The sequence below is a fragment of the Hemiscyllium ocellatum genome, chromosome 2 (genome assembly GCF_020745735.1).
Source record: "Hemiscyllium ocellatum isolate sHemOce1 chromosome 2, sHemOce1.pat.X.cur, whole genome shotgun sequence".
Classification (NCBI taxonomy): domain Eukaryota; kingdom Metazoa; phylum Chordata; class Chondrichthyes; order Orectolobiformes; family Hemiscylliidae; genus Hemiscyllium; species Hemiscyllium ocellatum.
In genome coordinates this window covers 61,434,695-61,449,865 of record NC_083402.1, presented here as the reverse complement: position 1 = coordinate 61,449,865, position 15,171 = coordinate 61,434,695, and the positions used below count along the sequence as shown (strand labels likewise).

The 15,171-nt window shown below is 43.9% G+C and overlaps 1 protein-coding gene across 6 annotated transcripts in view; it reads right to left on the bottom strand.

The window, feature by feature from the left end:
• pam (peptidylglycine alpha-amidating monooxygenase) overlaps nucleotides 1–15,171 on the bottom strand; it is a 214,185-nt gene that overhangs the window by 49,828 nt on the left and 149,186 nt on the right. The gene's annotated exons all lie outside the window — the stretch shown is intronic.

The window sequence follows — 15,171 nt, the reverse complement described above, 5'->3', positions numbered from 1 at the left end:
GTAGAAGCTGGAAAGGGAAAGAGCAGGCTTTTGGCTTTTGCTGCATTCGGGAGGGGGGGGGCAATTTTCCCAAATCAAGAAAAGAGGAACAGGGTGCAAGGTGTACACAAGATTGCAACTACATCAAATAAAACTTAATCCAAAATAAGTCAGTATTTTTATGAAGAAAATCAACTCTCAAGAAAAGTTCTCAATATAATTACCTTCACATATCGAAAAGCAACAACAAAACAGACACTGGACAGAGTTGTCTGATGTTAATTGATGAATCAAATTCAGCGGAGGCCAATCCACAAGATTTAAAAATAAACGTCTGTGGAGATATCCACATATGGTTCTTAGCTTCTAAACATGGCTGATTGGGGAAGGAACACAAGTGTGGAAATACTCACCAACTAATTTGGTATCCACCCATTTTAAATTCGAATTCATGAGCAACACTGACGTGACAGCAGATGGCGCCCGAGAATTGGCAACTTGGTCGTTTGCTGGGTCTGGCACTGGCAGTGACAAAGCACTGATGGAAGGGTACCACTGTCCTTGGCGATAGTCTCTGCTTTGCCCCGGGCAGTGGTGAAGGTGAATTGGCCCAGTGGTGAAGGCGGTGGTGTGAGCTGGCTCAGAACGGTGTTAATGGACTTCACTTTAAAGCTACATTGTTTAAATTCGTTCTTAAACTACAAAAATGGTGCCAGATCATTATGCAAAATGAAAACTTTTCTCTGTATATTGTGTAACAGCAAATCAATCATTCACTCATTCATGCCAGGCAGGAACGGAGGTTGGAGTCCTACTAAAATCACTGCAGAAGACAGAGGTTTAGTTTGGCGCAAGTTTAGTTTAGTTTCTCTTCTAGCAGCAGCTTAGGGTAGTTCAGGGAACAAGTTTCCTCAGTAGAAGCATTTTTCTTTGTAAAAACTTTCAAAGTAAGACGGTCTAGTTACTTACAAATCAGCATATTATTAGAACAGCGAAAGAACAGCTTCTTAGATTGATGTAAAGTTCATGTCTGAAGATTTAGACAGGACTCAAAACTGTCTCCAAGTTCACAACACACAAACTACAAGGAGTCAGTTAAGCCAAAACTTAAGGAATTGAGATAGGAGTGTACATTCTCTGGACTGGAAACCCTATGATGGATAGTGTCAGAAAACAGGTTGACAGTCTGGTTTGTTGTGCGTTTTTAGGTAATTATACTTGCCTTACTTAGCTTGGTTTGGTTCTTTATCCTTCAGTGTAATAAATTTCTGTTCTTTCATGAAAAAAAAGTCTGTACCTTGAGAGAGTGTGTTTCAAGGGCTGAGCCACCCAACTAATCAAATAAAACAAAAATATTTCTAATCAGGTCTCCTAAGATGATTTGATTTGCCCAGTAGTTCCATCAGCAATGTGGGATATAGGTAAAGTAGTGTTACTTCTGAAATTATAATTACTTATGCAGGGTAAATGAACTCACCAGTGTGTAATTGTTTCAACTAAAAGCTGGGTCAACAAGAATGCAAACTATGCGGAGGAAATACATAATTGTTTTCGTATTAGCTAAAATTGTGTGCGATAATGAAACGTGATTGCAAAACAATGGTAGATGTTACAGACAAATAGATAAGGTGCTGTGAGGATGTCGGTTAAGCCAGAATAGCTTGTACAAACAGTAGGTATAAACATCTGTTTCCCACTTTTGCAGAAACACAGGAACAAACCCCAATTAAAAGGTCATAGGGATCAGTATGGTTGGCGAAAGCACAGATGGAGGGAGTAGATAATGGTGAAGAAATGATGTACTTAACAATGAGTCACAGTGGGATGTGGTCAAACGGCCTTGTGAGGCTAGAAATAAGCATTTTGTCACAGACAAGGCCGGATAAGGCAAGAGATAAACAGGAGTAATGGGTGTCGGTCTTAGAGAAGTGGGAGATGTAAATGGGATAAAAAAAAGGAACCAAATTACATAAATATCGTGTATTCGTTGATTTCAGTGTGTGCTTGTCCCTGCCTTGTGGACAATGGACATCGCACCCACTTGCAAGCGTGAAATAAATTACACTACCGATTCAGATCTTGTCTTGGACTGAAATTATTGAAGTGTGAGAGCTTTGTTTCTCACAATTGGGGACTGTCCGGGATGTTCTTCCATCGCCGGGGGAGTGGCTAGCCCTGGACACTGGGGAGACGCATCCCGTTCCCAATTGAGGAGTGGTCTCGTGTCCCGGTTTGGTCCACTCCCTTGGGTGACTGGAATCCCACAAGAAACATCTGAATCAGACAGTGAAAGAAGGTCGATAGAAAATATGGCAAAAAGGGGCCAAGCAACTCTGTCCACAGACCAGGGTAAGAAAACTGACTTTTAAGTACTGCCTTGACGGCCGGGATTGAGTTTTAGTAGTTAATAAGGGACTAACAAAGAAACTCAATATGGGCTGTGCCGCGGGTAAGGAAAAAGCCTCCGGGAGAACAAAAGAAGAAAAAGGCAATGGAAATGGAGGCGGGGTTCCTTACAACATACCTCCAGAAATTCCATTGGGCAGGATGTTGTGGAATTGGAAAAATAATATTTGTACAAGGGTAAAAGATAAAAAGAAAATGATTAAATATTGTTGCTTTGTATGGACTAAGGAATCCATTCTTCGTCCCACCGTCTTCTGGCCAAAATATGGGTCGGACGAAGACTGGGTTTGTAAATATCTGAATTTATGTCAATGAAAAACAGCCTTACAGTCAGGAGGAATCAGATTATGCTTCAAGTCGGAAGGGCTAGTGGCTGAAGGGCTACTGAGGGTACACTTTGTAACTAAATCATGGCCAGACATCCAGAAAAATATTCAAAATATAGAGGACTGAAGCGAGGAATACCTATAGGTGTTGTTGAGGGAAGCTCAGAAAGTGTCTGAGATATGGTGTGTGAGAGAGAGAGAGAACACGAAAAGAGCTGTACAGCTGGTAGAAAGTTTAACCCTTTGTGATTTGGTTTGAATGCACATTTGTTTGTTGGTGATTGAATGTTTGCTTTATTCCCTGGAGCTTGAGTTCCAGGACTGTTTTGAATCTGATTTTTATTATGGAAACTTAACGATGTCTTAAGGTTAAGGATTCTATAGTGATTATGAAAAACAAAATAGTAACTCCTGTTCTTTTTACAGGTCATGACTGCCTTACTATCAGTTTCTAACTAATCTCTTTTATCCTTACATAAAAGCGATTTATGGAGGACAGTTGAAGTTTCAGTTCAACATTAGATTGTAGTAAAAACAAAATCCTATGGTTAATATCTGTGACCTTGGATTTGGCCATTGTTCATGCATTAGAAGTTTTTTTTGTAACTTGAATAGACAAATTCTTTGAAGGCAGTTCTGATTATTTCACGACCTATAGCATTGTAATTGAGCAATGATTGGTCAGGACTACTTAAGAAAACTAATTTTGGATTTAAATTAAGGGACTAAAACTGGGTAATTACGGATTTCAAAGTTGGGAACTGTATGCATTTTACATTTTAAATATTAAATACTGAATACATGAATGTAAATATATAAATATATTTACAAGTTAGGAACAGGCTTTAAAGTTAGTCGAGCATGAATTGATAAATTGGTGTTTGAAGTAATGGGGAGCAAGAAATATTGCAATATTTCTTAAAAAAATTCAAGGTCTAAATAAAACATTGGGTGATGAAGAACGGCCATTAGGGGGCCCTAAGGCTATTCAGTTGATTAAATCGGGTCAGCAATTGATCCGGCAACGTGACGTAAGAAGTGGAAACAAAAGGCAAAAATAATGATAGCCTATGGTTGATAAGATAATAAAGAAAAGGACAAAACTAAAAGGAGAAAGAAACCGGAATGGTCAGGGAGGAAATGTTAAGGGGTCTGGTGGACAGGAACAAGGATCGAAGTGAAATCCCCACAGGCGGGATGTTATTACTGTGAGAGGACAGGTCACTTTAAGAGAGAGTGTCCAGATTTGAAAAAGGAAGTAAAGACAGTACTGTTTATGAACCTTGATGAAAATAGGGGTGTCAGGAGTTCCTGCCCCCGGGGACCCACCAGGAACCCTTGATAAATTTAAAGATGGGACTTTATAAAGAGGATGTATTTTTCCTCGTCGATACAGGGGCAGCAAGGTCATCCTTAAAATTTAAGCCCAAGGCAGTGGGAATGAAAGAATTAATTGGATATGATGACAGTTCTGTGATGAGAGGCACGAAGAATCAATTATGCACTCATGACAAAATACTGCCACCAAATTGGGACTGAAGTAACTGCAAATGATGCTATGAAATCTGTTGGGGTTCTTAAAAATGAATGTGCTCGAGCAAAACAATTACAGAAACAGAATGAGAAAGCACAAGTGACTGGTAAACAAATAGAACTGCGCAATTACAGTTTTAAAAATGTATTAGTCATTTGTTGCATTTCCACCCTGAATTACAGAGAATGATTTTTATATTTATATAATTAATAATTAATATTTACAATAAATCGATTGTGTTAGCCTGAATCAATATTAATTGGCATGATCCCTTCATGCATTCTCAGTGACCGGTCATATTGATTCATGGTTAATTTAAAACATGAACTGCATTAATTTATTGTTAATTAAAGAATGGAATGCTACTTTACTGGCTGATGAGGCAATGAAAGAAGCAGCCCTGAATCCACAGGAAGCGGTGGTTTATTCCCTAATACCTACTGTCCCAGGTCCTCAGGAAGCTTCTATCTCTGGCCACTGCCAATTCCCGAAACTAAAGATTTGTTCTTAAGGAAGTATATACTGGGCTTGTCCTCTTCGTCTTTCCTCAGGAAACAGAGTTTACTGGTACAGACTCTGCCCCGCTGCTCATCCCATCCAGCCGGGAGATTGGGTCTTAGTAAAATCATGGACAGAGACTAAATTGCAACCGGACTGGGAAGGGCTGTACCAGGCTCTTTTGACCCCTGAAACAGCGATAAGAATGGCAGAAAAAGGCTGGACTCACTACACTTGGATCAAAGGGCCAGCGGACTCTCCAGTTGAGGAAGATGTCTGGACAGCCGAATCAACGCAAGACCCGCTGAAACTCAGACTGAAGAGACTTTGAGTAACTGATTATACAGTGGCGACGCGAGCGCGGGATTATTTTTGTAGGATTGTACATCAAGTCTTTTTGTGCTTCAACATGATGTTTAGAATACTGGGAATGCTTAGAGTTATGATGCTAGCCCTCTTAGTATTGGGATTTTGTCAAATATTATTTTCATATGTATTATTAACCATTCCTGAGTCTGATAATCTACAAGTAATAGACGCTGATGCATGCAGCTTAGTAAATTGTGGGGATGTAGATAATCAGAGACAGTACCGCAGCTCTGAGATACATCTTAAGTCCTATGGGGATGGCCTTGGGGATGGTACTTGGTATAACGGTCTTGTCACAGTACACCGGACCCCCTTCCGACCAGCTCGCAATTATCCTGATAAAAAATGTAACCCAATATACCTAACGATAAAGAAAACCACATGGCACGAAGCAATTCTGGGGGTGGGGGAAGGGGGGAACCTATGAGATATAATTAAATGAAACATTTGGGATAGAAATGAAAGCAAATGGGAAGGATTTCTTGGGCTGTTGTTTTCAAATTAGCATAGGACAGGGAAAACGGGCGGAACTACTGGATAATGAGATACAACATTTCACCCCTCCCAATGACCCTAAAGTAGTAAAAATTATAGAGGTAAAGGACTTGAAACAATCGAAATAGAAACTAGGTACGGGGATGCAAATGCCTGGGTTGAATGGGTAAAGTATACTGTAAAAAGTCTGAACAAAAGCAATTGCTATGCATGTGCCTCTGGTAGGCCAGTGGCCCAGGTGGTTCCCTTTCCGCTTGGGTGGAAGTGAGACAGGAAGGACATGAAATGTATGATAGCCCTGTATCAGGATGAGACTGCATGGAATGATAGGAATTGTACCTCCCTATCTCTGATGTTCCCTCCCTTGGAGAAGAAAAATGCAAAAGACCCCCCCCACATTTTCTGCCGCAGTTGGGAATCACGTCGTGTGTGCGTAGACGAGGTACAAGTCAGTCTAGAGATTTGGGGGAGCTGAAATTATGTACAGAGATTAAAAATGTCACTAAAACGGAGAAGGGAGGGAACTACTCAGCACTAAAGGTTCCCCGAGCGGACCTGTGGTGGTACTGTGGAGGCAAAATATAGAGACCCACCCTACCTCCGGATTGGAGAGGGATATGTACAATTGGCAATTCCATTTACCCTGGCATTTGAGAAGGAAAAGATAGTAGAGAAAAAGAGAAGGGGTAAAAGATTACTGTAGACACTTCTTTCGATGACCGGATTTACCTTGATTCTATAGGAGTCCCTAGGGGGGTACCTGATGAATTCAAGGCTGGTAACCAGATTGCAGCAGGCTTTGAGTCAGCTCTCTTTTGGTGGGTAACAATTAATAAAAATGTAGATTGGATAAATTACATTTTCTATAATCAACAGCGATTTATAAATTATACAAGCGATGTGGTTCAAGGAATATCAGAACAGCTTGATGTGACAAGCAGGATGGCATGGGAGAACAGAATGGCCCTTGATATGATTTTAGCAGAAAAAGGGTGCGTTTGTGTGATGTTAGGAGGAAGCTGTTGTACCTTTATTCCTAATAACACTGCACCTGATGGTTCAATTACTCAGGCCTCAAGGGGATTGACTACCTTAGCAGAGGAACTGGCTGAGAATTCAGGAGTAGACAACTCTCATGGGATGGCTTGAATCATGGTTTGGAAGATGGAAGGGGGTGGTGGTTTCCATCCTTACTTCCCTGATAGTAGTATTCGGGGTATTGGTGGCCATTGGCTTTTGTATCATACCCTGTATACGAGGACTCACCCAAAGACTGATTGAGATAGCCTTAATGAAACAGATGCCCCTAAAAGGGAATCAGGCAGAGGAACTTTATTGACTAAATAATGAGGGGATGAGTGAGACCAAGATGGATGAAATCACCAGAATGATGCTTGCGTTTGGCCTCAGCGGTATAAAGGTCGGTGCGCCAAACTACTACCGCGCCTCCCTTGTCCGCCAGTTTGATGGTGAGGTTGGGGTTGGAGCGGAGGGAGTGGAGGGCTGCACGTTCTGAGGGTGAGAGGTTGGAGTGGGTGAGAGGGGTGGACAGGTTGAGTCGGTTAATGTCGTGACGGCAGTTGGCTATAAATAGATCGAGGGCAGGTAAGAGGCCAGGCCAAACGCCAGCTCGCAGGCGCCTCCTCTTATCGCCCCCTTGACCACGACCACACCTCCCACCACCAAACCATCATCTCCCAGACCATCCATAACCTCATCACCTCAGGGGTTCTCCCATCCACTGCCTCCAACCTCATAGTCCCACAACCCCGCACCGCCCGTTTCTACCTCCTGCCCAAAATCCACAAACCTGACTGCCCCGGCCAACCCATTGTCTCAGCCTGCTCCTGCCCCACCGAACTCATCTCCGCGTACCTCGACACGGTTCTGTCCCCTTTAGTCCAAGAACTCCCCACCTACGTTTGGGACACCACCCACGCCCTCCACCTCCTCCATGATTTTCGCTTCCCCGGTCCCCAACGCCTTATCTTCACGATGGACATCCAATCCCTGTACACCTCCATCCCCCATCACGAAGGGCTCAAAGCCCTCCGCTTCTTCCTTTCCCGCCGCACCAACCAGTACCCTTCCACTGACACCCTCCTTCGACTGACTGAACTGGTCCTCACCCTGAATAACTTCTCTTTTCAATCCTCCCACTTCCTCCAAACTAAAGGAGTTGCCATGGGCACCCGCATGGGCCCCAGCTATGCCTGTCTCTTCGTAGGAAATGTGGAACAGTCCATCTTCCGCAACTACACTGGCACCACCCCCCACCTTTTCCTCCGCTACATCGATGACTGTATCGGCGCTGCCTCATGCTCCCACGAGGAGGTTGAACAGTTCATCAACTTTACCAACACCTTCCATCCCGACCTCAAGTTCACCTGGACGGTCTCAGACTCCTCCCTCCCCTTCCTAGACCTTTCCATTTCTATCTCGGCCAATCGACTCAACACAGACATCTACTATAAACTGACTGACTCCCACAGCTACCTGGACTACACCTCCTCCCACCCTGCCCCCTGTAAAAACGCCATCCCATATTCCCAATTCCTTCGTCTCCGCCACATCTGCTCCCAGGAGGACCAGTTCCAACACCGTACAGCCCAGATGGCCTCCTTCTTCAAGCACCGCAGATTCCCCCTAGACGTGATCGACGATGCCCTCCACCGCATCTCCTCCACTTCCCGCTCCTCCGCCCTTGAGCCCCGCTCCTCCAACCGCCACCAAGACAGAACCCCACTGGTTCTCACCTACCACCCCACCAACCTCCGTATACAGCGTATCATCCGCCGTCATTTCCGCCAACTCCAAATGGACCCCACCACCAGGGATATATTTCCCTCCCCTCCCCTATCAGTGTTCCGCAAAGACCACTCCCTTCGTGACTCCCTAGTCAGGTCCACACCCCCCACCAACCCAACCTCCACTCCCGGCACCTTCCCCTGCAACCGCAGGAAATGTAAAACTTGCGCCCACACCTCCTCCCTTACTTCTCTCCAAGGCCCCAAGGGATCCTTCCATATCCGCCACAAATTCACCTGCACCTCCACACACATCATCTATTGCATCCGCTGCACCTGATGTGGCCTCCTCTATATTGGGGAGACGGGCCACCTACTTGCGGAACGCTTCAGAGAACACCTCTGGGACGCCCGGACCAACCAACCCAACCACCCCGTGGCTCAACACTTTAACTCTCCCTCCCACTCCACCGAGGACATGCAGGTCCTTGGACTCCTCCATCGGCAGAACATAACAACATGACGGTTAGAGGAAGAGCGCCTCATCTTCCGCCTGGGAACCCCCCAACCACAAGGAATGAACTCAGATTTCTCCAGTTTCCTCATTTCCCCTCCCCCCACCTTGTGTCAGTCGGTTCCCTCAACTCAGCACCGCCCTCCTAACCTGCAATCTTCTTCCTGACCTCTCCGCCCCCACCCCACTCCGGCCTATCACCCTCACCTTGACCTCCTTCCACCTATCACATCTCCATCGCCCCTCCCCCAAGTCCGTCCTCCCTACCTTTTATCTGAGCCTGCCTGGCACACTATCCTCATTCCTGATTTTGGGCTCTGGCCCGAAATGTCGAATTTCCTGTTCCTTGGATGCTGCCTAACCTGCTGTGCTTTAACCAGCAACACATTTTCAGCTCTATCTCCAGCATTTGCAGACCTCACTTTTAACTACTAAATAACATTTATGTACAGGGTAAATAATGTTATCTGTGAAGAACTACGGTTGACGTTATGAGATATATGGAAAATTCCAGATTTTTTGGCTAAAAATAGAGGCGGGGGGGGGGGGGGGTTGACTTTTACATAAGATTGACTTTTACTCGAGTATTTATGGTTAATAAGCAGCCCAAGAAAAAAAATGAGGGGTTGCTAAGTAAATTTGAGGATGACATGAAGATGGGCCATGGAAGGGGCCAGCAGTGAGGGGAAAGATCTTGAGTTACAGGAGGATACAGATGTTTTGGTCAGGTGGACAGATCAGTGACAGATAGAATTTAATCCTGGAAAATGCGAGGTGATGCACTTTAAAAGAAGAGATGAACAGAACTCTGAATGATAATAAGCTCAGAATAATGCAGGGATCTTTGGGTTCTTAACTACAGATCCCTAGAGGGATCATTTATAGCGTAGATGAAAATAGTAGGGAGGTTATATCAGAGCTGTGCAAAACTTTGATTGTGCCACAGTACTGTTTGCTGTTCTGGTCATTAGACCAGAGAATGCAATTGCACTGGAGTGATGCAAAGGAGATTCAGCAGGATGTTGCTTGGATTGAAGTCTGTTTAGCTATGAAAAGATGTCCAATTATTCAGGCTTTTTTTCTTTAGAGTATAGATAATAAGGGACATGGGCAGGGTGGGTAGAAAGCAACTAGTCCCTTAGTTCAAGGGAAGTCCCTTTACTATTCCATGGCTTCTCAGGAATACATGGTACATGGCAGAGGATATTAAAGGTATGAAGGTGGCATACTGATAGAAGTTGAGGGTGATATGGGAGTAATGGGGTGGGAGCTTGGTGTGATGAAGTCTGGGATTTAGGAAAGGCCTTTAAATTTTGTTGGGCAGCTGTGTGGATAACTGAGGCAGGCCACTTAAATTGGCTATCTCTGCATGCATACTTCTCAAATACACCATCAGGGTCAAAAACGCATTTCAAACAGAGCTCTAACATGTAAAGGCAATAGTCTTGGTCAAAGTCAACCATAGCTCAGATATGCAATAAAAAGGCAAAGAAATACAAACTGTGTGTTTCCAAGCTCAAACAAAAAACCATGGCCAAGGAAAAAAATTAAAATTGTCTACACTTCAAAACAGGGGAAAAAAAGATTGCAGAAATGGGTTCAGTTCTTATTCTTTCAAATACAATGAATTACAAACAAATGAAAGAGTAATTCCAAGCTTGAGATCATGTATGATATTGTAGTATCCTATTCAACATCTGTTATGCAAAGTACCTACAATGCAAACTCTTGACAAAAAAACTTACTTGCCAATAGTGGGAAGGAACTTTTTGATGGATGTATTTGCTGATTATGCAGACTTTCTTTTGTTCACAATGAGTTGTTTCAATGTTATTTTTGGTTAAACTGAACTCAAGAAGCTCTCAAATTTTGAAGAGGTCCAATTTTCCCCTTGTGCCAATATCAGCTTTCCACAAAATTGTACAGTCAGTCTCACTTATTTGCTCTTGCCCTTGTAAATTTTCTTTCAACCATCTATGGATTCTGATGACACCATGTCTGTAAAACATATTTCTTCAAAGAAAGTTCTCCCCTGTTGTCATTTGCACTTTTTGTATGATCTCACATTTGTCAAAATTTCAATTTATCGTACTTTTCATCCTTCCTGTAATTCCCATCCTTAAATGCTATTTTCAAGGCTAAATGTTTTGCACAGCTGTTGAAAAATTCAGTCTGGAAAATAATACTGCATTATTAATTACAGACAAATATTTTAACTACCTTTTATTTGCAGAGTGACTGCACAGTAGAGATTTCCCAGTAACAACAGTCCCATGTGAGACATTATCCAGAGTACTAAATTTCAAAATATTAGCCCTAACAATTCAGAGGACAAGTGTCTGGAATGATACAAGTATTCTATACACTGAACCTGGCAATGGCTCTTGCACATTTGATGCAGAGACTACTGTCGGTCATAGTTGTTGGAGGCAAGATTATTAAGATTGCATACAAAAGTGCTCATCAAGATAATTGCCTCTCCAAACAGAGATTAATTCTGCCCCTCAATCTTTTTTTCTCGAAAAATTTCTCTCTCATTAATCTTAAAATCACTGGCTGAAAGTTCCCAGGTTTATCCACACTCTTCTTACACAATGCTACCACCACTACATTAGCTATCATGTTTAAAACCCATCATCTAGTTCACTAAATATTCCTTAGGGGAGGAAACTGATTTCCTGACCTGGTCTGGATTACATGAGACTCCAGACCGACAGTAATGAAGTTGACTCTTAATTACCCTCTGGGATGGGCAATAAATGTTGGCTGAGCAAGGGATGCCCTCATCCCAAGGATGAATTACAAAAAGGAGTACAAGTCTACCAGAACTGTTCCAGTGTCCAGAGAAAATTCCAGAACTTAATGCCTGCAATTTCTTCCCTTGCCACCCAAAACAACTTATATCTTTCATCTGGGGCTGAAGATTTATTCAATTTTAAGCCCATTAAAACTGCTAATACCTCTTCCCTCTCAAACTTATTTTCATGTATTTCACAGTCCTCTTTCCCAATTTTGAAATCTATATTGCCCTTCTCTGTAGTGAATACAGAAAATACTCATTTAAAACCTTGCCTATGTCTTCCAGCAGACTTTGCCACTTTGGCCCCTAATGACCCCTACTCTTTTCCTTATTATCCTCTTGGCCTTATTATTTTTATAAAATGCCTTTGGATGTTCTTTTATTTACATACCAATGTTTTACATGCTGCCTCACTTTTCTCAATGATGTTTTCTTACAGTAATCCACTGTACCTTCTATATGTCAAGGACTGCAGGTGTTTTGAGCTTTCTTTATCTACTGTAGGTTCTATTCTCTTTTTAATCCAAATCTGTACATTCCTCCATATCCAAATTTCTCAATACCTGTTGGTCCCACTCTCTCAGCGGAGCAGGTAAGGGCTGTTTGGCAGTGGCTGCTTGAAGGCTAGGTGACGTTTGTTTAACGATTTAAATTCGAAAGTTTTTCTTTTACAAAAAGCGCGGAGCGGACCCGGAAGTGGTTTAGCGCAAGCTTACCTGGGTAGGTTTTTTTCTATAAAGGCGCACAGGAGAGGAACCAGAGGCACTACAGGGGTCGTGCCTCCCACACGCCCTCCTCCTCTAACCTAATAATAAGACCCGTTGTGGTAAGCAGGTAAGTGCTGCATTTTGCTTGTTCTATTCTTTAGACCTAGTTTTTTTTTAAAAGGTTACTTTTAGAGGGTTGGCAGTGAAGCCAGTGCAATGTTCCTCTTTTAACATGTTTGAGGTGAGGGATGCCATGGTCATCCCTGCTGGTTACACTTGCAGGAAGTGCACCCATCTCCAGCTCCTCCAAGACCGTGTTAGGGAACTGGCGCTGGAGTTAGATGAACTTAGGATCATTCGGGAGGCAGAGGGAGTCATAGATCGTAGCTTTAGGGAAGTAGTAACTCCAAAGATTGCCGACAGATGGGTGACAGTGAGGGGGACTTGGAGGAAGCAGCCAGTGCAAAGACCCCCTGTTGCCGTTCCCCTCAAGAACAAGTATACCATTTTGGATACTTGTGGGGGGGATGACTTACCGGGGTAAGCAATGGGGTTCAGGCCTCTGGCACTGAGCCTGCCCCCGTTGCTCAGAAGGGAAGGGTGGAGAAGACAGAGCAATACTTATTGGGGACTCGATAGTTCGGGGCACAGATAGGCGGTTTTGTAGGGGCGAGAGAGACTCACGTTTGGTATGTTGCCTCCCAGGTGCAAGGGTACGTGACGTCTCTGATCGTGTTTTCCGGGTCCTTAAGGGGGAGGGGGGAGCAGTCCGAAGTCGTGGTCCACATTGGCACAAACGACATAGGTAGGAAGAGGGATGAGGATGTTAGGCAGGCTTTCAGGGAGCTAGGTTGGAAGCTCAGAGTTAGAACAAACAGTTGTCGTCTCTGGTTTGTTACCCGTGCCACGTGATTGAGAGTCGAGGAAAAGAGAGAGAGAGAGCAGTTAAATGCGTGGCTACAGGGATGGTGCAGGAGGGAGGGATTCCGGTTTCTGGATAACTGGGGTTCTTTATAGAGGTCCCACCTTCTCCAAAAACAGGATGGTCTACACCTGAACCTGAGGGACACCAGTATCCTTGGGGGGAGGTTTGCTAGTGCTCTTGGAGGGGGGGGGGGGGTTAAACTAATTCTGCAGGGGCATGGGAACCTAGACTGTAGCATTAGGGTGCAGGACCTGGAGTGTAGGGGGATTAGGAACATGGCATCAATCTCAAAAGAGGGTGCCTGTAAACAGGAAAGTGGCTTGAAGTGTGTATACTTCAATGCGAGAAATATACAAAGGTAGGTGAACTTGCAGCGTGGGTTGGTACCTGGGATTTCGATGTTGTGGCTATTACGGAGACATGGGTAGAACAGGGACAGGATTGGCTGTTGCAGGTTCCAGGGTTTAAATGTTTTAGTAGAATCAGAGGTGGGGGCAAAAGAGGGGGAGGTGTGGCATTGCTTGTCAAAGATAGTATTATAGCGGTGGAAAGGACGATGGATGAAGACTCGCCATCTGAGGTAGTTTGGGCTGAGGTTAGAAATAGGAAAGGGGAGGTCACCCTGTTAGGAATTTTCTACAGGCCTCCTAATTGTCCTAGAGACATAGAAGAAAGGATTGCGAGGTTGATTCAGGAGAAGAGTGAAAGTAAGAGGGTGGTTGTTATGGGGGACTTGAACTTCCCAAATATTGACTGGGAAAGCTATACCTTGAGTACGTTAGATGGGTCAGTGTTTGTCCAATGTGTGCAGGAGGGTTTCCTGACACAATATGTAGACAGGCCAACAAGACGTGAGGCCATACTGGATTTGGTTCTGGGTAACTAATCAGGCCAGGTGTTAGAATTGGAGGTAGGTGAGCACTTTGGGGATAGTGACCACAATTCGGTGGCTTTTATTCTAGTGATGGAGAGGGATAAGTGTGCACTGCAGGCAAGAGTTATAGCTGGGGGCAGGGAAATTATGATGCGGTGAGGCATGACTTAGGATGCATGGCTTGGAAAAGTAGGCTTCAGGGGAAGGGCGCAATCGATATGTGGAGCTTGTTCAAGGAGCAACTATTGAGTGTCCTTGATAAGTATGTACCTGTCAGGCAGGGAGGAAAGGGTCGTGTGAGGGAGCCGTGGTTTAATAAGGAATTGGAATCCCTATGTAAAGATGAAGCATGAAGGTTCAATTGGGGCGATTGAGAGTTATAAGGTAGCCAGGAAGGATCTAAAGAGAGAGCTAAGAGCAGCAAGGAAGGGACATGAAAAGTCCTTGGTTGATAGGATTAGGGAAAACCCAAAGGCTTTCGATAGGTATGTCAGGAATAAAAGAATGACAAGGGTAAGAATAGGTTCAGTCAAGGATAGTAGTGGGGAGTTGCATGTGGAGGCAGAGGAGATTGGAGGGAAACTGAATGAATATTTTTCGTCAGTATTCACTCAGGAACAGGGCATTGTTGCCGATGTGAATATTGAGTCACAATTAATTAGAATGGATGGCTTTGAGACATGTAGGGAAGAGCTGTTGGAAATTCTGGAAAGGGTGAAAATAGATAAGTCCCCTGGGCCTGATGGCATTTATCCTAGGATTCTCTGGGAAGCAAGGGAGGAGATTGCAGAGCCATTGGCCTTGATTTTTATGTCCTCGTTGTCTAGAGGAATAGTGCCAGAAGGCTGGAGGATAGCAAATGTGGTTCCCTTGTTCAAGAAGGGCAGTAGGGATAACCCTAGTAACTATAGGCCGGTGACTCTCACTTCTGTTGTGGGCAAAGTCTTAAACAGAATTGTAAGGGATAGGATTATTGAACATCTGGATAGGAATAATG